Below are 24,135 nucleotides of genomic sequence, written 5' to 3' on the forward strand. Positions count from 1 at the left end.
ATCTACCAGGAACACTAAGGATTTGAGAGTAGATAGCTCCTGCACATACTTTCCCTTCAGCTTTCTTTTTTTGCTTTTGTAGGGCTGCACCCGCGGCGTGTGGAGGTTCCCAGACAAGGGGTCAAATTGGAGCTGTAGCCGCCGGCCTACACCACAGCCACAGCAACACGGGATCTGAGCCTCATCTGCCACCTACACCACAGCTCATGGCAATGCTGGATCCTTAACCCACTGGGCAAGACCAGGGATCGAACTTGCATCCTCATGGATCCTAGTCCGGTTCGTTAACTGCCGACTCATGAAGGGAACTCCCTCCCTTCCGATTTCATGGCCTGGGGAATGCTCTGAATTCCCATGTGGACTTTTGAAGGGACTGAAGCTTACCCTTTCTGTGCCACATCCCAGACTCCAGAGGCACAGAGGCACACCTGCTCTTCTTTCCTAGTAGGATGGCTTAGAACTTGAGTGGATCGATCCCTGCAGAAGTGGTGGGGTCCTGATGATGCTCAAGTACGTGGATGACAGGCATCTGAGGGTCTGGGACAGCAGCGCCCAGCACCGGCTGGACATCAGAATCCCCTGAGGCGCTTTAGCTGCCCCAACCCCATCTGCTTTATATCCAAGTCTCCCTGGTATGACCAGGATTTTAATTTCTGCCAGGATTTTAATTTCTCATTGAAGAGCTTTCTTGAATCTGTAATGTAGGGGCGTCCTTTTTTTTTTTTTTTTTTTATCATTTCACATGTTTATTAGTAGTTATTTCTTATGAGTCTTCAGAGTATTTGGGAAGGCTGGCTGGCTGGTTTCTGGGATGGGAAAGGATGAAGTAGGGCCAGCCCCTCTGCAAGCAGCAAACAGACTCTGAGCAGGTGGGTAGGCGGTGGCAGCTGGAAAGAAGAGGGCCAGCTATAGGCTGTCAGGGGACGGAAAGGGTTGGGTTGTATAGGGGGTCTTTCTGAGATGGCTCGGTGGGCTCTGTATAGGTTTAAACTATCTGGAGACTGTGCCTCTTCCTGGTTTGTATGTTTCCCTTTCGCCTGTGTTGGAGTAAGGAAGGGGCGTGACTGACGACCACGGCTCAGAGGACCTTTTGCTTTTAGTTGGACTGCTTTGAAGATGGTGCTATTTGTAGGACATCTGACGTCTGTTTCCAGTGGTAGTTTTCCCCATCGCTGCTTTAAGTTCTGTGTAGCCTGAGGTGCAGAAGGGTACTTGAAACTCCCATTTCAGATTTTAAGTGGATTGCAGGGGACAAGCGCGATGCCTCATGTTTCAGAAGGCTTCCTGTAGTTTCCTTCTTTTACTTAGTAAAGAGTAGTATTTTGTGGCATTCCTTTTAACTTAACCGTTGATGAAGGTATCTATTAATTCAAATAAGGACCTTTGTTTATGTTCTTAATGTTTAACTGAGATATGTTATCAGAAGCCCTTCTACCCCTCAGTTGATAGACAGTGTGGTGGTGTCGACACACTGTTGGAAGGCCCAGTCGAAAGTGTGGAAGGAACAGCACCAATGTTCTGTGGCCCAAAGGTCACGAATGCTAGCTTCTGATTTGTAATATTACTTGCAAATTTAAGTCCTTCCACACCAGTTGTCAAGACTCAATAAAATACATTAGACAATAAGTGTAATTGGGGGTGGTCGAGGTGGATTATTGGTAATACTTCTTGGGGACTGAAGTTCCTTATCTAGCCTTCCTTCTGCTTTACCTTGTTCACATCAAGTATGACATTGCCAAAACAGTCTGGCAACCTTTTTTTCATTAAGCCTGAAGACTTAATATGTTACAGTGTTTTTGTCCAAATGAGTTATAAAATCTAAACATTTCCTCCCAGATTGTGAAGATCTTTATTATAGGAAATTTGGAAGCGATAATAAAGTATATGGAGTTTCCTAGTAGGCTAGTGGTGACGAATCTAGCATCGTCACTGCTGTGGTGTGCATTTTTCCCGGCCTGGAAATTTCTGCATGCCACAAGTGTGGCCAAAAAATATATATAAACAAAAATTAAAAGAGTTTGGGAGTGTTAAAAAAAGTATAAAGAGAAGTTCCCAGTGTGGCTCAGTGGGTTAAGAACCTGACTAGTAACCATGAGGATGCGGGTTCGATCCCTGGCCTCGCTTAGCAGGTTGAGGATCCAGCATTGCTGCAAGCCACAGTGTAGGTTGCAGATGTGACTCAGATCTGGTGTTGCTGTGGCTGTGATATAGGCCGGCATCTGCAGCTCCTATTTGATCCCTAGCCTGGAACTTCTGTATGCCACAGCTGTGGCCCTAAAAAGACAAAAAAAGAAAAAAAGAAAAAAAAGTGTAAAGAAGAAAATAAAGATCACTAGTAATCCCACAACCCAGCAATAGCTACTGTTAACATTTAAACTATTTCCTTTCAGGTTTGTGTGTGTGTGTCTGCGAGTAGGGGCATGTATTGTTTTGTATCCTGTTTATTATTTATTATAAGCAATTTCCCATATAAATAACTTCAGAAGCATGATTTTCATTGGTGGTTTTGTTGCCCAAATATTTTCCTTGTTTTTAATATTTAGTTCGAGCACTACTAAGAAATTGGCTTGGATGCCTTTTTTCCTTCACTCACAGAGGAAATTGAAAGAATCCCCACTGGGCTTCCGCAGAATGTTGAGTTTAACGTTCCTATTATACTTACCTAATTTGCCTAATGTTTTGTCTCTATCTAATTCTTCATCTAACATTTATTGAACCCTTTCTTTGGAAAAGGGTCTATGTTAAGACCTCACAATACAGTGGTAATGGACAGGAAATAAGAAGCAAAACACCGAAAACTAGTTTTGTACCTGCATTTAGCTTCCTTAGTTTATGGCCTGGGAAGATGCAGACGTTACTCAGATAATCCCACAAATAAATGTTAACTTAAACTGTGATATGTCATTTGAGGGAAGGAAAAATGGTGCTTATGAGAACAGTTCAAATGGATAAGGACAAGGTGGGGTTTTTTCTGACCATAGATTTAATGTGATCCAGATCCTGTGCTTCTCTAAAGGTCGGTGCAGCCAAGGGTCACCTTGTCCTCTCTCAGAACTTCGTGTGCCTGGTGCTCTGCCCTGGCCAGAGGGCACAGGGTTCTCTGTGCCCAGCTCTGGCCAAGCAGACTACATTCTAGGAGGGGCCCATGGCAGAGAAGATTTTAGAAAGGATTTCAGTGATGCCTGGATCAAAGAGAAAGAGGACACAGGGAGGACTTTTTAGCTGCTGTCCATCTTGTAGCCCTTTATCTGGGTATGTGGAAGGGATTCCGGTAGTTGACGGGAAGTGAAACTGCTCTGCTGGTTTCCTTTTCATTCCAACATCCCACGCTTGTAAGATTATCTGAATTCATTCAGTATCTGCTGGGTACCAAGAGGACCCTGAGGCTGGTGTATAGCCAATGTAAATTTAGGGGTGGAGGTTGTGTCCACTCCTCTTCCTGCGCAGTGACCACTCCCATCCCAACCGTCCTGGCAAGAGGAAGCCGCAGAGGCTTGAGGACCTCAGGAAAAGCGGTGACACCCAGCTGAGGACTGACTCCTTCGGACGGATACTTCAGGAAATTCCTCCGAACCCATAGGCTGAAGCCTGAATGCCGTCACATGGCAAAAGGCCATCCTGCTTCCTCTGCTCCTCACTCTCGGCAGCACTGAACCCTGTTTGTTCCTTTGTCCAAGTGATGTAGAAATTCCTTGTGTAACATGACTTCTTGTCCTTTGCTGCCCTTTTCTGTTTTGTTTTTTTTTTTGCTTTCCTTTTTTTTTTTGCTTTTTAGGGCCACATTTGTGGCATATGGAGGTTCCCAGGCTAGGGGTCCAATTGGAGCTGTAGCTGCTGGCCTACACCAGAGCCACAGCAACAGGAGATCCAAGCCAGGTCTGCGACCTACACCACACAGCTCACGGCAACTCCAGATCACGGACCCACACAGCCAGGCCAGGGACTGAACCTGCATCCTCATGGATACTAGCCAGATACTAGTTGGTTTCCGCTGCGCCATGATGGAAACTCCCCTTTTCTTTTTTTAATACACTTTATCTTTTCCTTAAACACTTTCTCTCTGCTGAATAAATTCTGTTTTATTTCTTTTTTTATGACCAATTTAAAAGTTAGCCTCTATGGCATTTCTCTGGCTTCCTAGAATTAGTTACGTTATAGCACATACCTCTGATATGGTATGTCTGAGATTTTTTAATTTCGTTGTGTAGCTTGCTCCTCTAGACTGTAAAGTCCTTGAAGACGGTGACCGTGTATTCTTTTTGACTTTTCAGTGCCAGAAAGGCCCTCGATAAATGGCATATCCTAGGTATTCAGTGATTTTTGAATGAATGAATATAATTCTCATTTGCTTTACCATATTGAAGTCTTATTGTGGTTGGCACTTAAGGTCCCTGAGATAAAGAGTTGAAGTTTTGATTGATTAAAACCTTGAGAAGTGCAGGCGTGTAATTTTCTTGAGTTCTTTGCTAAAGATGCCAGTACAGGGGATGCCATTATTTGGTGAGGTGTTTCTTTTCCCCAAGACCACTTTGTGTTTTGGGTGACCCTCTTTTTAAACTCTAAGAGTCGTCAAGCTGTTGTAACCACATTTTCAAGAAGAACCACATCTTAATCAGGACTGAAAAAGGGTAAAATGAGGTGAACAAAATTGAAAATCATCTTTTTTGGGGGTGATTATGGTAAACAAGTGATAGGCATTTATAGAAAGATACCAGCATCCATTAATGAAGGAAATCTGTAATGAGAAATGTTACCAATTAAATTGGATATACACTACGAGCAGGTAGAGCACACTTTTTTTGGTCTTGTTAGGACTGCACCCCCTGGCATTTGGAGTCCCTCGCTAGGGGTCAAATCAGAGCTGCAGCTGCTGGCCTTCACCACAGCCACAGCAGCGGCAGATCTCAGCCCTGTCTGCAACCTGTGCCACAGCTCACGGCAATGCTGGATCCTTAACCCACTGAGTGAGGCCAGGGATTGAACCCACATTCTCATGGATGCTAGTCAGGTTCTTAACCTGCTGAGCCTCAACAGGAGTTCCCAGATTGTGTTCTAATGTGGTGTGGAGCTCATAGTGTGCAAAAGCTGATTTATAAGATGCTATCAGACCATACTCATGCTTACAGAACTGCTTTAAAAAGAGCTTCGTTATTCGAGGTTATTCTGGTTATCTAGGGCTATCAGTCTCTGGAAAATCTGATATGCTTAAACAAATTTTTGAACGTTGCTGTCTACCGGAAAATCAGTCATTAATATGCAGTGAGAAATATATTTCCAAGCAGACAGGAATTTTCTAGTGTAATAAGTGAATTTTGTTCACAGGTGGTGGATTTCTAGGGCGGTGTTACTGTCTTCAGAAAGCTTCCTGGTACAAGTGTGGCCTCCACACTGCAAGGCTGAAGCTGATCAGACACTCCTACTGGTGGAGCTTAAGACTTGCTACCCAGGCTTTGTTCTTTGTTCCCTGCCAGCATACATCCTGGATTTCTTCAGGGAGTTGTTCTCCTGGGCACTAATCCTTTTTTCTCATAGCTTCTGGCTAATTCTAATCAAAATAGGGTGTACCTCCCCTGCTTCAGTTCCTCTGTTCACTAGATGACACCATATTCATTTCCAGAAGTGAATTCATTCACCAGAACCCTCTGTAAGGGACTATGATTTTGTAAATTGGTGTAAGTTCTTAGAGTTATATTATTGCTCTCTGTTTCCATTAATATACCCTCTGGACTTGAGGATTGAATACCCAGATTTTTGTTTATAAGGAAGAACATTCTTACTTGGGAAACTTTGCTATGAATATCCCACTCTATCTAAAGCTGTTCTCCAGCTGTTTACATCCTTTCTAAAAACTTCATTTAAAATCAACAGTGAGGATATTGGGGAAATTAAAAAAAATAAAATTTAAAAAATAAAAAAATAAAATCAATAGTGATGAGTTCCCTGATGGCCTAGTGAGTTCAGGAGCCCATGTAAAAAAATTAAAAAATGAACAGTGAATAAAGAGATCTTTGTCCAAAAGCAGATTATTTAGCTGCATATTTAGGTTCATGTTTGAATTAAGTGATGTATTTGTATTGCAAAAAACAAATATTTTAGATGTTTCCAAAGCTTATAGTTGAATGATATGCTGAGAACACCTTTTTTTTTTTTTTTTTTTTTTTTGTCGTTTTAGGGCCTCACCCACAGCATATGGAAGTTCCCAGGCTAGCGGTCGAATCGGAGCTGTAGCCACTGGCCTACACCAGAGCCACTGCAACGCCAGACCTGAGCCATGTCTGCAACCTCCACCACAGCTCACGACAATGCCAGATCCTTAACCCACTGATCAAGGCCAGGGATTGAACCCGCCACCTCATGGTTCCTGGTCAGATTCGTTTCCACTGCACGACAACGTGAGCTCTCTGAGAGCACCTTCTAAAGTTGAAGTAATTTTCTTGCTGGCTCATTAAGAGGAGAGGTCATCTGCTATTGACTTCACCTGATAGATAAGTAATAACTAGAAAGGTAGTTAAGAAAATTTGTAGTTTATTTTGCTCCTGTCTCAAAAGAGGAAACATATTAGAACTTATTAAAAAATTATTTCCACCTTTTCTGTTATGGATAAGAAGTTTGGGAGTGTTAGTCACTTTTATAATTGGGCTGCATTGATATGATGCTATTAAATATGAAAGAGAAAACACATGAGGGCATAATTATAGGCAAATGTGCAATTATCTTGTTCTCTTAGAGATGGAGCCTGGATGGGACCTTTAGGAAATTTTTCTCACATAGTATTTTTGATGTTGCATAATTTCATCAAATCAATGAAATATACTTCAAATATTGTCAATAAAGTAGCTTTGACAGAATAGCAAAGAAAGGCGTGCCCAATTTTGGCAAGTTGGAAATTGTCAAGCACGGGTATAGCCTAGTTGTTTTGTTTTATATTTCCTTGTACTTGCAGAGTCCTGTATCCTTTTGAATTCTAGGTATGTAGACTCATGCTATGATTGTTAACTTCTCCAACATGATAATATGAACTGGGCCTTTGGATTGATAGTTACACAGTGATTCAAGAGCTGTCCTGCCATGAACTACTCGAAAATTCCTTTTGCTGCGACCCCTCCCTTGGGCCTTATCCTTAAGACCAAGACTGTCAGCACTGGGGTCATTTCTTTTGGCCCAGTAACAGGGAGGTTTATATTTATTAACTACTTGTGTGTTAGCTACTTGCCAGGTCCTCTATAGATGTTATTTTAGTTAAGCTTTTTTACAACTTCAAAATTAAAGAATTGGTCTCTATATTTCCGCCATGGGCTAGTAATCTGTCCAGGGACATATGAAAGGGAAGCCTGAAACTTGGCATCCCATCCAGGTCTGGCGATGAAGCCCATGCTTTGCCCCCTCTCCTGTAATATCTTGTATTTGCGGAAGGGAATACAGTGGCTTGGAGACCATTTCTTGCTCCCTGTCTCCTAAGCTGCCAGGCTCTCTTTCCTTCTGCAGGGCTAGAACAATATTGTTATTACAAATAGCTGTTCATTTATCCACCAGCCAGCTGGCTTTCCATTCATTCATCCCTACAGCCAACAGATATTTACGGAATGTGTACCAGGTGCTATTTGAGAACCTGGAGACCTGCTGGTTATCAAGCCCTTTCTGCCTTCATGAAGTTTATACCAGTTATCCAAAGACTCATTATGCAGTGGGTGTGTGGTGGGACAAAGTGCCTGCATTTCTTAGCCCAGTGCCAGACCTATAGGGGGCCCTCAACAAGGCTTAATTCCTTTTGCCCCATCATTTTTTTGTTGTTGTTGTTTAAGGCCACTCCAGGGGCATATGGATGTTCCCAGGGTAGGGATCGAATTGGAGCTATAGCTGCTGGCCTACACCACAGCCACAACAACGTGGGATCTGAGCCACATCTGCAACCTACACCACAGCTCATGGCAACGCCAGATCCTTAACCCACGGAGTGAGGCCAGGGATCAGACCCGAGTTCTCATGGATGGATGCTAGTCGGTTTCATTAACCACTGAGCCACAAAGGGAACTCCCACATCCTTTTTTTTAATGGTCACACCCTTGGCATATGGAAGTTTCTGGGCCAGGGCTCGAATCCTCGCTGAAGCAGCAACCCAAGCTACAGCAGTGACACTGCTGGATCCATAACCCACTGTGCCTCAGGAAACGTCAGTTCTGTACCACTTTTATACAAAAAGTAAGTTTTATTTTTTTATAATGATTTTTGTTTTTTCCATTATAGCTGGTTTACAATGTTATGTCAATTTCCTACTGTACAGCAAGGTGACCCAATCAGACATACATGTATATATTCTTTTTTCTCACATTATCATGCTCCATCGTAAGTGACTAGATGTAGTTCCCAGCGCTATATAGCAGGATCTCATTGCTTATCCATTCCAAAGGCAATAGTTTGCACCTATTAACCCCAAATTCCCAGTCCATCCCCCTTGGCAACCACAAGTCTGTTTCCAAGTCCACGAGTTTCTTTTCTGCAGAAAAGTTCATTTATGTTGTATATTAGATTCCAGATATAAGTGATATCAGATGGTATTTGTCTTTCTCTTTCTGACTTAACTTCACTTAGTATGAGAGTCTGTAGTTCCATCCATGTTGCTGCAAATGGCATTATTTTATTTTATTTTTTATGGCTGAGTAGTATTCCATTGTGTATATATACCACATTTTCTTAATCCAGTCATCTGTCAATGGACATTTAGGTTGTTTCCATGTCCTGGCTATTGTGAATAGTGCTGCAGTGAACATACGGGTGCAAGTGTCTCAAAAAATTAAGTTTTAAAATTCGTTATTAGACTTGTAGCATTCTCTTTTGCTATGGTAAATACTCTTTTATTTGTAATTCTCTGAGGTGATGGATGTTAACTAAATTGTGATCACTTTGTGATATTTACATTTGTCGAATCATTATGTTGTATAGCTTACACTAATATAATATTTTATGTCAGTTATATTTTAGTAAAGCTGGGTGGGAGAAGAAACACACCCACACACCTATTCTCATTCCACTAGCCTACCTTTCCCTGTACAAGGAGTATGGTCACAAAGTTTCATAAGGCGTTAATACCACCACAGGTTAAAAAGAGAATCATTTATAATTTGGCTGCCAGATGGGATTACAAGTCCTTCAAGTTTCATCTGAATGCTTCTCTGATTTGAAAGTAAATATTCCCTTTGTAAGAGTAACTCTGAATGGCATGCCATGTGCTGGTAGCTGACATGGTTCAGACGATGAGATTCGATGGTCATCTCTAATCACGTGATGAATTATCCCACACATGCTTATAGATGACAGAAAAGACATTGGAATAGACCTCTGGCTCCCTCCCTTTCAAAGGACAAGGGACCTGAGCCGTTGCAGTGACAATGCGGGATTCTTAACCCGCTGAGCCACAAGGGATCTCCCACCATGTATCCTTTTAGAGTTTATTTCTCTGTATGTTTGGTATTTAAAATGTGTTTTCTTTGTTTATTCTCTCTGTTTACTCAAATACCATGTGCACAGCAGTCTTTTCTGTCCTTATTCTATGTCCTCCCCTAATTGCTTTTCATTTGCCTCTTCTTTGCTCATTGGCAACTTATTTGTTTGTTTTTCCTTCATCCCATTGAGTTGATCTTCTGACCTTTATGTCCTTGAAATTGTACCTGTCAATACTTTGGTGGTTTGTGTTATTGATGTTTTTGTTTGTTTCTTAAATATCCTTCCTCATGAATTAGGTTTGCAAAATTTTTTGAAAGGGAAGTCTACGCCATTGTGATCTTTGGTATACTATAGCTTTTTTTGCCCAGAGCCTTACACCCAACCAGTGTCAAGCTGTGTTTGATTAAAGTAAACACTTGTGTATCTACATGTGGAAGTTTCCAGGCCAGGGATCAAACCTGCACTACAGCTGTAACCAGAGCCAGAGCAGTAACAATGCTGGATCCTCAACCTGCTGAGCCACAAAGGAGCTCCAGTAAATACTTCTTCCTTCATTTTCTTTTTTTTTCTTTTTTTCCTTTTTATGGCTGCACCAGTGGCTAGGGGTCAAATTGGAGCTGCAGCTGCAACCTATGCAGCGGCTTATGGCAATGGAGACTACGTTGGGTTCTCAACCCAGAGATCCACAATGGGAACTCCGATACTTGTTCTTTTTTTTTTTTTTTTTTTTTTTTTTTTGCTATTTCTTTGGGCCGCTCCCGCGGCATATGGAGGTTCCCAGGCCAGGGGTTGAATCGGAGCTGTAGCCACCAGCCTATGCCAGAGCCACAGCAACTCGGGATCCGAGCCGCGTCTGCAACCTACACCACAGCTCACGGCAACGCCGGATCGTTAACCCACTGAGCAAGGGCAGGGACCGAACCCGCAACCTCATGGCTCCTAGTCGGATTCGTTAACCACTGCGCCACGACGGGAACTCCCGATACTTGTTCTTAAATACAGCAAATAATCACATCTCAGTTGAAATCTGACTTGCTTGGCTGGTGAGTGTGTTCAGATGGTTCTCAGTTTTAGTTGAGGCAGTGGCAAATAAAACACTCATTTTTGAGATTAAGGAAACAATTTGAAATGTTCTTTGTCATTTAGGTCTAACTGCTCCGTGATATTCATAACAAGTTCCTTGATGTGTGTTCAAGCCCACCTCAGCTCTGAACTCCCCCTTTCTAGCTTGTTTCATTATTAACTGAGTGTTTCTTAAGTTCTGTGGAGGGAAGAGAGGGGCAGTTGATTATCTAGTTGCATTGTTCACCCCATCTGTTTGTCGAATATGGCAGCAGTTTCACTTAGTGCCTTTACCCCGGGATTCAAACATACACATGTGGATTCTGGTTCTTTCACTGAGAGGAAACTTAAGAACCCATTTACCCATTTTTCTAAAGAATTTTTTTTTTAGGCCACATGCTTGCCATTAATAGAGATCTTCTTGTCACTGTAATACCCAAAGTGACTTTTCTGGTGTAGGTGGCACATTTTGTAAGGTGTCTTGAGCCTGTGCTTTCCTGTGGGGGATTAGGACTGTGTGTTCTGGAAGTGTGCTCATTTTCATCTTAGAATGGATTCAAGGCACACGCACCAACCATCTCAGGGAATGACTCCTCTGACATCATTATATAAGGAATTTTTCATTTTTTTATTCTATCACACAGCAGTTTTTCTGAATTCATGCTTTGCCAAGTAAACTTGGCTCATGTGGGCATTCACATTCTGATTAGTTGCTTGGCTTAAACAACATTTCAGAGCCACTAAGTAATTTCTTCAAATTAATTGTTAATCTGCTAAAATGCCTGGACAATCACCAAAACCGACTTTTTTCCCACAAAGACTTTGTACCATGGTTTCCAAGGGTGTTTTTCTCCTTGAGTATGTTGAAATGATTTTGGTTGGTTTTGGTAATTTTTTTCTAAGCGTTTCCTCCAAGTTACGGAATTTTGACCACCCCTCTCTTTGACTTATTTGTTTGTGATAAGTGTAAAAAATCACAAGACTGTCTATGTTTTCTTAGTGCTACCACATTTCTGTGGGATTTGAATGCTGCGGCTTATTTTCGTTGTTGTTCACCTTTCATTCAACTCTGAGGGTCTCTTAAACTTGTGTCATGTTTTATCATCAAAATTTAGTTTTGATTGGTTCCAGAGAACAGAGGGAAAAATGGCTGTACTAAAATGTAGCTTTTTGGTGTGTACTTAACTTTTTGTAAGTCATGTATCATAATTAAGGAAAAACTAAAAACATAGAAAGCAAAAAGATTCACCAGTGATCCTGTCACTTATAAATATAATTTTTTTGCAGTATTTTTCCAGTTTTTTTTCCCTGAAAAAATATTTATAAGATATACATTTTAACATAGGTCATAGTTTATAATGTGGAATTTCCATGTAATACTGTGAACAATAAGCTAGTAATTTATAAACAGTTCCTAAATTATAATTACCCCATATACTATAAGGTGGGTGTTATGTCATATACAGTAATAGAAACACAAGCTTTGTATCCAGGAGACTTGGGTTTGGATTCTTGCTTGTTCTATTATTCAGTTTGCTGTGTGACCTTGGCCACGGGACTTAATCTTGGGTGAGATTTAAACCTTCACTGGTTGTGTTCTTTGTAAAATGGGGATAATAATAACCACCTCTTTCTGGATCGTGAGATTGGTCACATGAGCGAGAGAGTTTAATGTGCCCGGTATATGGTAGGTTTTCGGCTAGTGACTGTCCTTATTATTTATAAGGGATGTTGTTTAATTGTAAGACTGGTTTAGATGCTGGCTCTTTCAGTCAGTAGTAAGGAAGGAGCTTCTAGATGCCCTAGATTGGATTTATACTTCCTGTCCTGAGAGTGTTTGTGGTTAATGAGGCCTGCCTGAATAGTTTGGTCACTGCTGCTGTCTCCTTTTCCCCAGATTTGGAATAGGAGGGATAGATAACCATCTTTAAAATATACACCATGTGTAGGTCGAAGATGCGGCTTGGATCCTGCGTTATTGAGGCTGTGGTGTAGGCTGGCAGCTGTAGCTCCGATTTGACCCCTCGCCTGGGAACCGCCATACTACGCGGGTGCGGCTCTAAAAAGCAATCAATCACTCAGTCAATCAAATATAAAATATACACCCTGTAAGGAGGCATTTTAGGAGAGACCTTCACATGTGTAATGAAAAGCTGCTGAGAATAATTGTGTGTGTGTGTTTACGTCTGTACATGTGTGTGTTTACGTCTGTGCATGTGTGTGTGCACGGGCTTACATACATACATAGACATATGTGCCTCTATTGACGTTTCTCCTGTGTTATGTTGTGGATCATCTGTCTCCATCCCTCTTAACCTGGATGTCTTTCTTGGCTCCAGAGAGCCTTCCCTTGTCCTCCTTTTTTTCCTCATGTTCATGTTTTCTTCCTGATTTTCATTTTTGGAAGCACCAATTCATGTCACTCCTCCTCTGACGAGCACAGTGTACCTGGTGTTAGGTGTTGATGTAGGCGTACACTGAACTTGAAAAATGTTACCTAAGAGGAGTCTTAGTCGTACAGCTCTTGCATTCCACTTTCTCTCCTTTCCGATGAATGTTACATAGACTCCCATCTTTATCATTTTATATCATGAGAGCAATACCCTTTTAAATTAATTTCAGGTAATTTTATTGTGAGATCACAGAAGATGAGTTCCTGGTGGACTCCTGCCAGCTGTGTGCTGTCTGCTTTGACTGTCCCTAATCTGCAGTAAGTTGCCTATCCTCTACTCACACCTCAGCATTTTTTCTTTGTCGGCCACCTGGTGGGATGATTCTGAAGCTGTTCTTCTTAATCTAAGATGAAGCTTTTCCTTCATTGCATGTCTGAGCGCACACACATACGCACACCATGTGGCAGTGCAGAGACTGGGTTTGGTTTCAGATGAAGTCAGTAAAAGGAGACAAAATTAGTAAATTCCTAAATTTGTCAGAAGGCTAAAAATTCCTGTTTTGGAGATTTACATTCAGGGATGTAAATACAGTTGAAATTTTTCTAAATTGGCATTCAAGTTGTTTGCTTAAAAATCACTTCAGTAACTGAAAAAAACATTTTTATACTATTCTGAGATCAGAAACAGCTAAAGGTGACTCACCTTTTATCTGAAAATTTTTTAAGACGTGCCCATAGGGTATTTGAATGGGGTAAAATGACTCCCCTTCAAGTTTATGAAAAAATAAAACATCTTCTAATTTCATTTTAAATTATACATTTTTATTGTAAATTTGTGTAATAGGGTCAGCCTCATAGTAGAGGCCTAGGATATTCTTATTGAATGAATAATTATCTCATTACTATCATCTGTCAATTCATTACTTGTTTTAAATTGTCTTTAGCATTGTAAGAGCTTCCAAATAGATTCCATCATTTGATCCTCAAGAGTAATCTTGCAAGTTAGGTAGGAGAGGGATTTTCTTCATTTCACAGGAAACTTAATAGAACTGCTCATGTGTCATTAAATGATGACCCTGGGGTTTGACTTTAGGACTTTCAGCTCCTTGTTCTCTGCTTTTTGTGAGTGCTCTACTCTTTTCCCATTTATTCAACAGTTTTATTGAGGGTAAGATTTAAAGTTCTAGGTCTTTGAGGATAAATGTAAACACAAGGTTTCTACAGGGACTGCTGGTCAATAAATAAACAAGTAGATGAGGTAATTATTGTGCCTATAATAATAATGATTAGCACAGCAGGTGCTTGCTAAATGTTTATTGAATGAATGAGTGAGTGAGCAAAGTGATCAAAAGGAAATAAACAGTGAGCATAGGGTTGTATATGGATAGATTGATGAAGGAAGGTCTTTCTGAGGAGGTGACATCTAAGCCAAGGAAAGAATGTTTCAGATAAAAGGACCAGCACAAGCAAAGGCCCTGAGGCAGCAAAGGGCTTGGCTTGTTTAAGGGGACACCAGAGATGGCCAGTGGAGCTGGAGCATAGTAACCTGGGAGACAGGGGTTCCACATGCAGTCAAAGAGAAAGGGGTCAGTTACGGGACTACAAGTCCACGCTGAGAAATTTGATTTTCATTCCAGTGTTAGGAGACAACTTCCCATGTTCCCTATGTTTCTGCACAGCCTTTTTTTCAGGGGTGATGTGTGTAGTCGGCAGCCTTGGAAACTACAGGGAGTGTTTCCTCCCAGAGTGAAGGTTAGGCAAACTCTTGTCTAGTGTACGAAAGACGATGTCTCCTTCTGGGGAAAAGGTCAGATGGGCCTGTTGCCCGTCCTAAAAGCCTTGGGTTCATTAAGCTCAGGGTTACTCTCTGGTAACACAATCCTCTATTGTGCAGGTATCGTCTGGCCTTCTTTGTGTTACATAGTGGGAATTGGGACTTAGGGACTGGCACCCCAAATTGCTGATACTCTGGCTGTTTCTGTTGCCATGAGTAATGAAGTCCTTTGTGTCTGACCCAAGAATCTCATGTCTTCTGCCAGCATCCAAACAACTGGGGCTGGCTAACTTGTTCGCTGGAAATTGGGATAAACTCTTACATCCTTTACATTTCTTGGCATCTCAAGACATGAAAAGCCATTGGTTAATAGGTAGTTTAACTTTTTAAAAAGTCAGTGACCACTGTGTGGGAAATGATCCTGGGTAGAAAGGCGATGAATGAGGAATCTGAGGCAGCTGTCTAGTTAAGAGATAACAGAGGCTGGGACCAGGGTGGTGACTGTGGAGGTGGAGAGGAGTGAGAAGTCAAGGTGTTCTTCGGGAGTGGAATTTATCAGTCTTGACAGAATGGGTATAGGGCGGGAAAGAGGGAATGGAGAATGAATCCTAGGTTTTGAACGAATAGATAAAGGCGATGTTAACTCAGATGGAGCTGCCTCAAGATGACGGCGATAAGCCTGGAACAGGACTTATTTCTCTTGTCAGCACCCTGTATGTAGCCTTTTTTCCAATCACTTTGTTTGCTTGACTCTGTCTGTGTAGAACTTTTACACTTAGAATTACAGGGAAAGGAAGAATAAGAAGTCGTTTTGTACAACTTGAGATCAAAGAACCACTGGTATGTACTGTTTACTTTTCTGGGAAGAACATTTTTTTGTGTGTCTTCATGAGTTGTCAAATCCATTCACGTTAAGAAATGCAAGTCCTGCAGTCCCTTGGTAAGTGGGTTGTCTCATTCACAGTAAATTAGATTAGCTTGGGAGGATTTATTTTTCAAATAGCCATATTGATTTTTACTTAAAATTCATTACCTGGGAGTTTACAATGAAACTCTTTTCATGTGTTTCAAGATTTTCCCTTTTTTTTTTTTTTTTTCGTTTTACAGCCATACCCGAGGCATATGGAAGTACCTGGGCTAGGAGTTTAATTGGAACTGCAGCTGCCAGCCTACGACACAGCCACAGCAACACCAGTTCCAAACCATATCCCCAACCTATGCTGCAGCTTGCGGCAACACTGGATCCTTAACCTGCTGAACAAGGCCAGGGATCCAACCCATATCCTCATGGAGACAATGTCAGGTTCTTAACCTGCTGAGCCACAGTGGGAACTCTGGTTTTCCCTTTTTTGATGTTGCAGAGTAATACTTTTTTTTTTTTCTTTTCTCTTTTTTTTGCTTTTTAGGGCGGTACCTGTGGCATATGGAAGTTCTCTGGCTAGGGGTTGAATCGGAGCTACAGCTACACCACAGCCACAGTAACATGGAATCCAAGCCACGTCTGCAACCTACACCACAGCTCATGGCAACACTGGATCCTTAACCCAGTGAGCAATGCCAGGGATTGAACCCACATCCTCATGGATACTAGTCGGGTTTGTTACCGCTGAGCCACAATGAGAACTCAGAGTAATACATTTTTAATTTTTTTTTTTTTTTTTAGATTTAAAATTTCCTTTAAAGCTAGGCTGTTCTCCCTTAATTCTCAAGGATAATTAATGTTCCTCTTGTGATCATGTAAGCTTAATACAATAGAATGAAAGAAGCAAGTGCCTGTGGATTAATTTATTCCATTTATCATCTTCATTGAGAAATTCCTTCAGGATAACTTCTTGTCTTACTAATTCAGCAGCACTTTTCATAAAGAAAGTAACTAAAAAGCTTAAAAAAAAAAAAGCCTCGGCTCTGAGGAGTTCTGTTAAATGCCTTCCCTTTTTATCTTGTGTATATATGCTTTTCACGTGCTTATTTTATTTACAGGATGATTTTACACTTCTTTTATGTATTGTAGACAGTTTTAGGCTACAGTATAAGCATACACATACTTATCTTGAATGTTTTGAATTATCTTTGTACCATCTTGCACATGTCCTCTTATTTCTTTTGTTCCGTAGAATTTTCTTTGGTCTGTGGTCTAGGTCCAGATTTTCCCTCTTGGGAACTAAAATGTTGATGGAGAGGGAAGGTAGAACTTAGTGAATTTTTTTTTTTTGGAGGGGGGGCATCAGCGGGGAGAGGCTAGGCTTACAATTATTTCTGATTCAGTTTATACTCTACCTCCTGGACGTCTGAGGTGGAAATACGCCATTTTAAAGGTAAACATAGAAAGCATGAACTAAGATCACAGAATCACTAGAGCTGGTCACAAGACTTTACCAGGTGATGTGTGTTGTTATTAATGACTTCAATAGACTCTGGAGGTATTTCTACCAGAAATGCAGTTAGAATGCGTTTTTTTTTTTTTTTTTTTTTTTTTTTGAGAAGATAAATACACTTTCCTCTCTTTTTCTTTCCTCCTTGTCCCCTCCCCTTCCCCTTCCCTTTTCCCTCCCATGTAGATCCATCTTTGGGGGTTTTGGCAGTTTTAAAGCCCACCCAGGTAGTAGTGTGGTGTCTAAGGTTCCTAGGATGTTCCGATCTTTCCTGTAGAGTGGTGGTGTTATTCTGCCTTCCTATCCCATTGTAGGACATCTTCAAAAGGGCCTGACACCGTATCGCTAATTTCACGTTTCATGCCATGCACACGTTTATTGCTGCATCATAGTTAGGCTGTGGTTGGAATTTAATGAATGGGTTAGTGGTCTTCTCTCCCTTATCCTCTGATTTCTAAACAAAACCAAACAATAATTAGTAATAAGAGTGTACCAGGGCCCTCCGAGGGGAGATTTTATTAGGTAACTGAATTGAACCAAAATTTGTAACCTGTGGAATATGATAGACACTCTCCCTAAAGGATCATTCATGCCTGCTCTTGAAGCGGAAATCTAAAGGATGGCCCAGGTTGGTGCCTCTACCTCCATCCCCCTTTGGGAAGATTTTGACCCACTGGTTTTGGGCCTAGACTTGTCCGTATTCCTGAAGATCATTCTAGAAGTGGTTCAGAGGCACTTACCCGCCAAGCCCTAACTCCACTTCTGCCCGTCTTCTTTCCTGTTTGAGGAACAGTGGAGGGCACAGTAGAAAGAGGATTCGAGTCAGACCAGGGTTTGCGTGACCCCAGAAAACATGCTTAACCAGTTTAGGCCTCAACTTTGAAATGTAAAGTTGAGACTCTGCTAGTGACCCCCGTGTGGTCTGGTGAAGCACAGCCCTGTCTGTCCGGGAACTTGTGCTCAGCACTTGTGGGTTCTCTCTAAGAACTGGAACAGGATCAGTATTTAGAAGCTGCTGGGTGTCCCTCTAAGGTCTCCTCCTCGTGCCGCCCTCTGGAAGCAACCGCCGTCCTGAATTTTATGTTCCGCACTCCCCTGCTTTTTATAATGAGTGTATCAGTAAACAATAGAGTAGCCCCCCCCACCCCCACCATCTGAGGTTTCTCTTTTTGTGGTTGACTATGGTCCGAAAACATTACATGGAAAATTCCAGAAATAAACAGTTCATGAGTTTTAAATTGTATGCTGTTTTGAGTAATGAAATCTTGCCGTCCTGTCTGGGATGTGAACCATCCCTTCGACCAGGATTTCTTTCTGTTTGTTAGTCACTTGGTAGCCAGTCATCAAATCAGGTGTCTCTGCACAGTGCTTGTGTTCTAATGAACAAGTTACTTTTTTTATTCATGGCCCCAGAGCACAAGAATGGTAATGCAATTCAGACGTGCCAAAGAGAAGCTGCAGAGTTTCGTTTCTTTCTTTTCTTCCTTCCTTCCTTCAGGCCACACCCGTGACATATGGAGGTTCCCAGGCTAGGGGTCCAGTTGGAGCTACAGCTGCCGGCCTACACCACAGCCACAGCAACATCAGATCCAAGCTTCGTCTGCAACCCACACCACAGCTCATGGCAACGCCAGATCCTTAACCCAATGAGCAAGGCCGGGGATCAAACCCGCAAGCTCATGGTTCCTAGTTGGATTAGTTTCTGCTGTGCCACAACCGGCACTCCTGCAGAGTGCTTTCTTTAAATGAAAAAGCAAAAGTTCTTGTCTCAATAAGCAAAGGCAAAAAAACCCCTATGCTGAGGTTGCTAAGGTCCATGGTTAGAATGAACCTTCTAGCCATGAAATTATGAAGAAGAAAAATGAAATCCGTGCTCATTTTGCTGTCACACCTCAAACTGCAAAAGTTACGGCCGCAGTGCCTGATACGTGCTTGGTTAAGATGGAAAAGGCATTAAATTTGATATTTTGAGAGAGTGAGAGATTGCAGTCACATAACTTATTGCAGTGCATTATTACAGTTCTATTTTATTATTAGTTGTTAATTACTGTTCCTAATTTATTAAAAAAAACTTCATTATAGGTGTGAATGTATATGAAAAAACATGGAATATACAGGCATACCTTATTTTACGGCGTTTTGCAGATGTTTTGTTTTTTTACAAATTGAAGGTTTGTGGCAACCCCGTGTCGGGCATTCACCCACATTGTGTCTTTGTATCACATTTTGGTAATTCTCAAAATATTTCAAGCCCTCCACCAGCAAAAAGATTATGAGTCCCTGAAAGCTCAGATGGTGGTTCGCATTTTTTAACCATAAAGTATTTTTCAGTTAAGGAATGTGCATTGTTTTTTTAGACGTAATGTTATTACATACTGAATAGACTACGGTATAATGTAAACATGACTTTTATACACAATGGGAAACCAGAAAAGTTGTGTGAATTGCTATATTGCAGTGGTTTGGAACTGAACCTGCAGGATCTCCAAGGTGTGCCTGTATCGGGTTTCATGCTATCTGTGGATTTGGGGATCTGCTGGGGGCCTTGGCACGTGTCCCTCCAGGATGAGAAGGGCCTACTGTCTATTTTTAATTGTGCCTCCTTGGGCTCTCCTGCTCTGTGTACGTCTCTGATAAGAGTGCTTCCTCTCTGCCAGGTGAGTGTAGAACTCGGGTGGCTTTCTACTCAGCCTTTGCTGGTGAGTGTGGATGTGGGGTTGCAGTTTTTTCTGTGGTGTTTGGCTGGCCTGGAGTGGTTTTTATCTAAGATGTTTTTGTCTATCTAGGCTTCCGTCTTACTGGTCTTTTAGAGAGAGCAGGCTTTTTCTGATACTGGGTCAGAGGTAGCGTTGTGTGACAAGGGGGGATTAATCCAGTAAGGAAGTCAGTAGAGTAAATGGGAACCAGATTTACGGTTCTTATAGGAAGGGAAAGGTGAAAGCTAGAGTGAATCTTGCACTGTTGGATTGGAATTCAGGGTATTTGCATGAACTCATGGTTTTTGATGTACACAGATGGATGAGAGGAAGGGGGGAGGGAGGGAAGGAGAGAGGAAGGGAGGAAGGAAAAGAAGGAACAAAGGAAGGAACGAAGGGAGGAAGGAAGGGTGTGCACATATGTGTGTGCTTCTCTTCACTAAGATGACCCAGGGACAGTGATGATCCATTTGTAATATGCACACCCACATCTTGGGTTTTAAATACCATCCCCCCCCCCACTAAAATGGTTGGAATTATCAGACTGAAAAAAAAGAAAGTCACTTTTTGGTAGCTGTCATAGAAGAATAAATCTGGCCAATAATTATCAATGAACATAAAGTATTGGTTGAAAGTTTGTTGAGAAATAGGATATTTTTAGGAAGGATCACCTCACCAACTACTTATTAATTACCAAGAGGAAAAGAGTCCCTTTACAGTGGGAAAGTCTGGCGGATACCACCTTAATCACCAGTGGTGATGTTAAGGTCGCAGTACCAGGCAGGAGATGAAAAATGGAAGTAGCTCCTCATAAGGTACGAGAGGGAGGACGTCTTCTGTGTGTTCCTGCTGGAAAGCCCTAACTTGAATCCGATTGTCAGGGAGTATCAGACAAACCCCAGTTAAGGAATAGATCTATACACTGGTCCAGAATCTTCAAAACTGTCAAGGTCATGATGCTCAAGGACAGTCTGAGGAATTCTGAAAGAGACTAATGAGAGAGGAAAACTCCTGCATTGTGAGATCCTGGATTCGATCCTTTTACTAAAACGGATGCTATTGAGATCATTGGAGAAAGTCAGACCCGGTCTGTGGATTAGATGACCATGCCAGTGTCAGGTTCTGGGTGTTCATGGTCATAGTTATTATAGTTTTGGAGGAGTATGCCCTTGTTTATAGAAATGACTCCCTAAATCCTATAGGGGTGATAAGCCATCCTGATGGCTACTCACGCTCAAGTGGTTCAGGGAAATAAACTTGGTGGTTCTAGTCTTGCAGCTTTTTTTTTTTTTAGGTCTAAGATTTTTAAAGAAAACAAACAAAAAAACCCTTCATATGAGCTGACTTTTTTGAAATTGTTAGCTTTTCCAAGAAATCATTTGTGAGGTTTAAGGGGTTTGCTTTCTTGTGTTATCTTGTCTGGCAACTAACTGTCCTTCCCATGTGGCTTCCTGTTATATATCTTGATTTGCCTTTTGGCGTGCTGACTTTCAAATAGTTACCATCATCTCCTTACTGCATTCTTTTCCTGTTCATTATGTTTATTTCTCTTCACTTATATTTTGCTTTTGTGACAGACTCCTTCTTCGGAGGCAAAGTATGGTTTACAGCAACATGGCACTTTACTGTGTTAGAATTCAGTGATAACTGTATTTAATTTTAACTTGCTTTTGTGTGTGCTGTTCTTTTCCCCTCAGTTCTCCAGTGAGCTGTTTAAGCTGTCTTTCTTTTTTTTAACCCATGCTTTGTCTCCCTTAGTATTGACCATGTTTCAGAAGGCTTTTAGTAAAAAAGTATTAGGCTGGTTGATTGCTGTCTTAGAATTTAGTTTTCAGAGAGCATAAGCAGGGTAAGGAGAATCCAATAGACAGAGTGGCACATTCGATGCTCTGCTAACCCACAGTCTAGTCATTTCATGATTGTGTGTCTGATTGGTTAGCCCCCAAAGGTTTAGGAGTAAACATATTAGGACCAAGCTGGCCCTAATTTAAAAATTGGTGTGGCTTGGGATGGGTGTGAGGAGTTATGGGGAGAGGTTAATCGTCGGAGCAGCCTTCGCTCTCTGAGATCATTACATGTAAGTTGTCTCTTGGGTACAGAATATGCCCTTTCCCCTTGGTCCCCCAAATCATAGGTTAAGTCCTTGAATGGCTCCCCCATCCCACCCCTTTCTTTATTTGGTGAAACTAAAGTGCATCACAGGCTTGTTTTCCTTAGATAGGTTGGAGGACAAACTTCTCTTTAGCAGTGACACTAATTTTCGTATTTCTCAGAATGATGGAGGAGAAAAAGCTTTTAGAACCCAGTGTGGTAGTTACATTGCACTTAGAACACTCCCACACATCTAGGCTTTTCTTCAGCATTTTTTTTTTTTTTTTTTTTTGGTCTCTTGCTGCTTTTACAGTGTAGGTGGCCTTCTCTGGATTGCTTTTGACAGGAAATTGAGCAAGCTTTCTTTTTTGGAACAGAATATATTTTACTGCTGAGAGAGAGAGGAAAAAAAATGTTTATGTTTTGAAATTTAATTATGAATTTTTATTTGAAGGCCGATTTTAATCTGAAAAAAGGAGGTAGGGCCTAAATTTCATATTGTAAACTAATTTTCTGAATCTTCCTATTGGTTTTTTTAAAAATGAGTCCCAAGTGAATTTTGTTTTATTTAGCTTCTTTCCTTTTTTTTTTTTTTGGATTTTTAAAATTGAAATGCTGTAATTTACAATGTAAAGTTAGGTTTAGATGTACAGCAAAGTGATTTAGCTATATATAGGTGTGGGTTTTTTTTTTTTTTCTTTTTGTCAGATTCTTTTCCATGAGAGGTTATTACAAGATATTAAGTATAATTCCCTGTGCTATATAGTAGGTCATTGTTGGTTATATATTTTGTATATAGTAGTGTGCATTTCTTATTTATTTTGGGGAGCTTTCCTTTCCTCCTTGCAGAAAGGAAGAAAGGCCCCCAAATTATTTTGTTTCATGAAGCCAGAGCCATTGAGGAATATTGAGAAGTTTGTCTTTGTCATTCCCTTTCTGCTTTAGTCTGAGGCTGCCTTCCCCAGTTGTCTTCTTTCCGTAGTGGAGTTGTGATGGCTGCTACACCGAGTTACCAGGCATCTTGAATCTAGAATGTATGTGAACCCTACCGTTGAAAAACATGTCATTTAGCAAAGCTTCCTAATGGTTTGGCTTGTGCAAAGGTCACGCAAGCTGGGTTGGAGGTCCAGATTGGAACCGTGCCTCTGCCACAGATTCTACCTGGACTTCTGAACCCTACCTACCCTGTGGTGCTTTGAAATAGGAATACCAGTCCGCCCACCAACTATCCCGGTGCTTGCCGCCTGGGGTGACTGTGGGTGAGTTTGATTTGCATGGTTCCTTTATGGCGCTGGAGATTCAGAGGAAGAAATCTGACTATAATTAGATTATAAGCCTGCATGCCACATCATGGAAATGTTGCCCAGTTGAAATGGAGTAATTCTGATGGAGTCTTTCTAAGTGTGTTTATAAATGACATCCTTTCCCTTGAGTTTAACATTTGCATGTTTATTCATGTACCTAAATGGATTAGTAGTGCAAATCAGCTGTCAGGTATGTCTTGTTTATGTTGTGTAATAGGTTATTAATGAACAAAACAAAGAATATCTTTTGAGTACTACAGGTTTCTTTACCCCTTCTGTGGATGCATCTTGCAGGCCAATCATGTAAAAAAGGCAATTATTATTGTCCGGGTTACCTGACACTCAGAATATTCTTTATAACACCCCCCCCCCCTGCAGTTTAGGATGTTTAATTAGAGTAGGGTAGGGAAGACCTATTGCAGGGTCTTCTGGAGCTCTGTGTAATAGTCTGGGGACATGCACGGTGGGCCCTCAGGGAGTCTTGTTTTGAAGGCAGTTAATGTAAGTTTTGAAGTAGTTTGTATTTGGCTGAATGAAAGATGGGAGTCCTGATACCCAGACTGGCAGGCTGGGCAGAGGAACCTTGCCTCTTGTACTCTCCAGGGCCTGGGAATATCTAAGAGTGAAACTGAGTTCTGGTTCTTCTGATTATTCTTTGCTTCCCTTTTATACGTTTGGGAACAGGGTTTGGGAATTAGCCCAGTTTGAAATAGTGCTTCACCTCAGCAAACATTAAACAGCTGATTTCTTGGGAGCGCTTTTGGACATGTATAGTCTGACTCGTTTTCATAGTTTTAGATGTCGGTACATTTACTGCAGGTTTTAGTATCCGGTGTATGTGTGTGTTCCTTTAACGGAGCATAAGCCTGTAGTCCCAGGAAATATATTATGACTATAGCAGGGTTTATAACTTATTCGAAATGACCAGTGTAAGAATGGAAGAATTTCTAAATAGTGAGCATGTTTGGTTGCTTTGGAGCAGGCTTTCTCAATCTCAGCACTA

General features: G+C 41.4%; 1 protein-coding gene across 19 annotated transcripts in view; it reads left to right on the forward strand.

Annotated features, from left to right (window-relative positions):
* SIPA1L1 (signal induced proliferation associated 1 like 1) overlaps positions 1-24,135 on the forward strand; it is a 378,208-nt gene that overhangs the window by 65,126 nt on the left and 288,947 nt on the right. For 3 of the 19 annotated variants that reach the window (XM_084969649.1, XM_021099433.2, XM_084969646.1), the window contains one exon: positions 13,126-13,213. The exons of the other annotated variants lie outside the window; for them this stretch is intronic. The gene's annotated coding sequence lies outside the window, so the exon portion shown is untranslated. The remainder of the gene's footprint in view (positions 1-13,125; positions 13,214-24,135) is intronic. 19 annotated transcript variants of the gene reach the window in all.

The sequence above is a fragment of the Sus scrofa genome, chromosome 7 (genome assembly GCF_054392235.1).
Source record: "Sus scrofa isolate SSC_HxYL_T2T_F1_AM1 chromosome 7, Sscrofa_HxYL_maternal_Yorkshire_Landrace_v2.0, whole genome shotgun sequence".
NCBI classification, from domain to species: Eukaryota; Metazoa; Chordata; class Mammalia; order Artiodactyla; family Suidae; genus Sus; species Sus scrofa.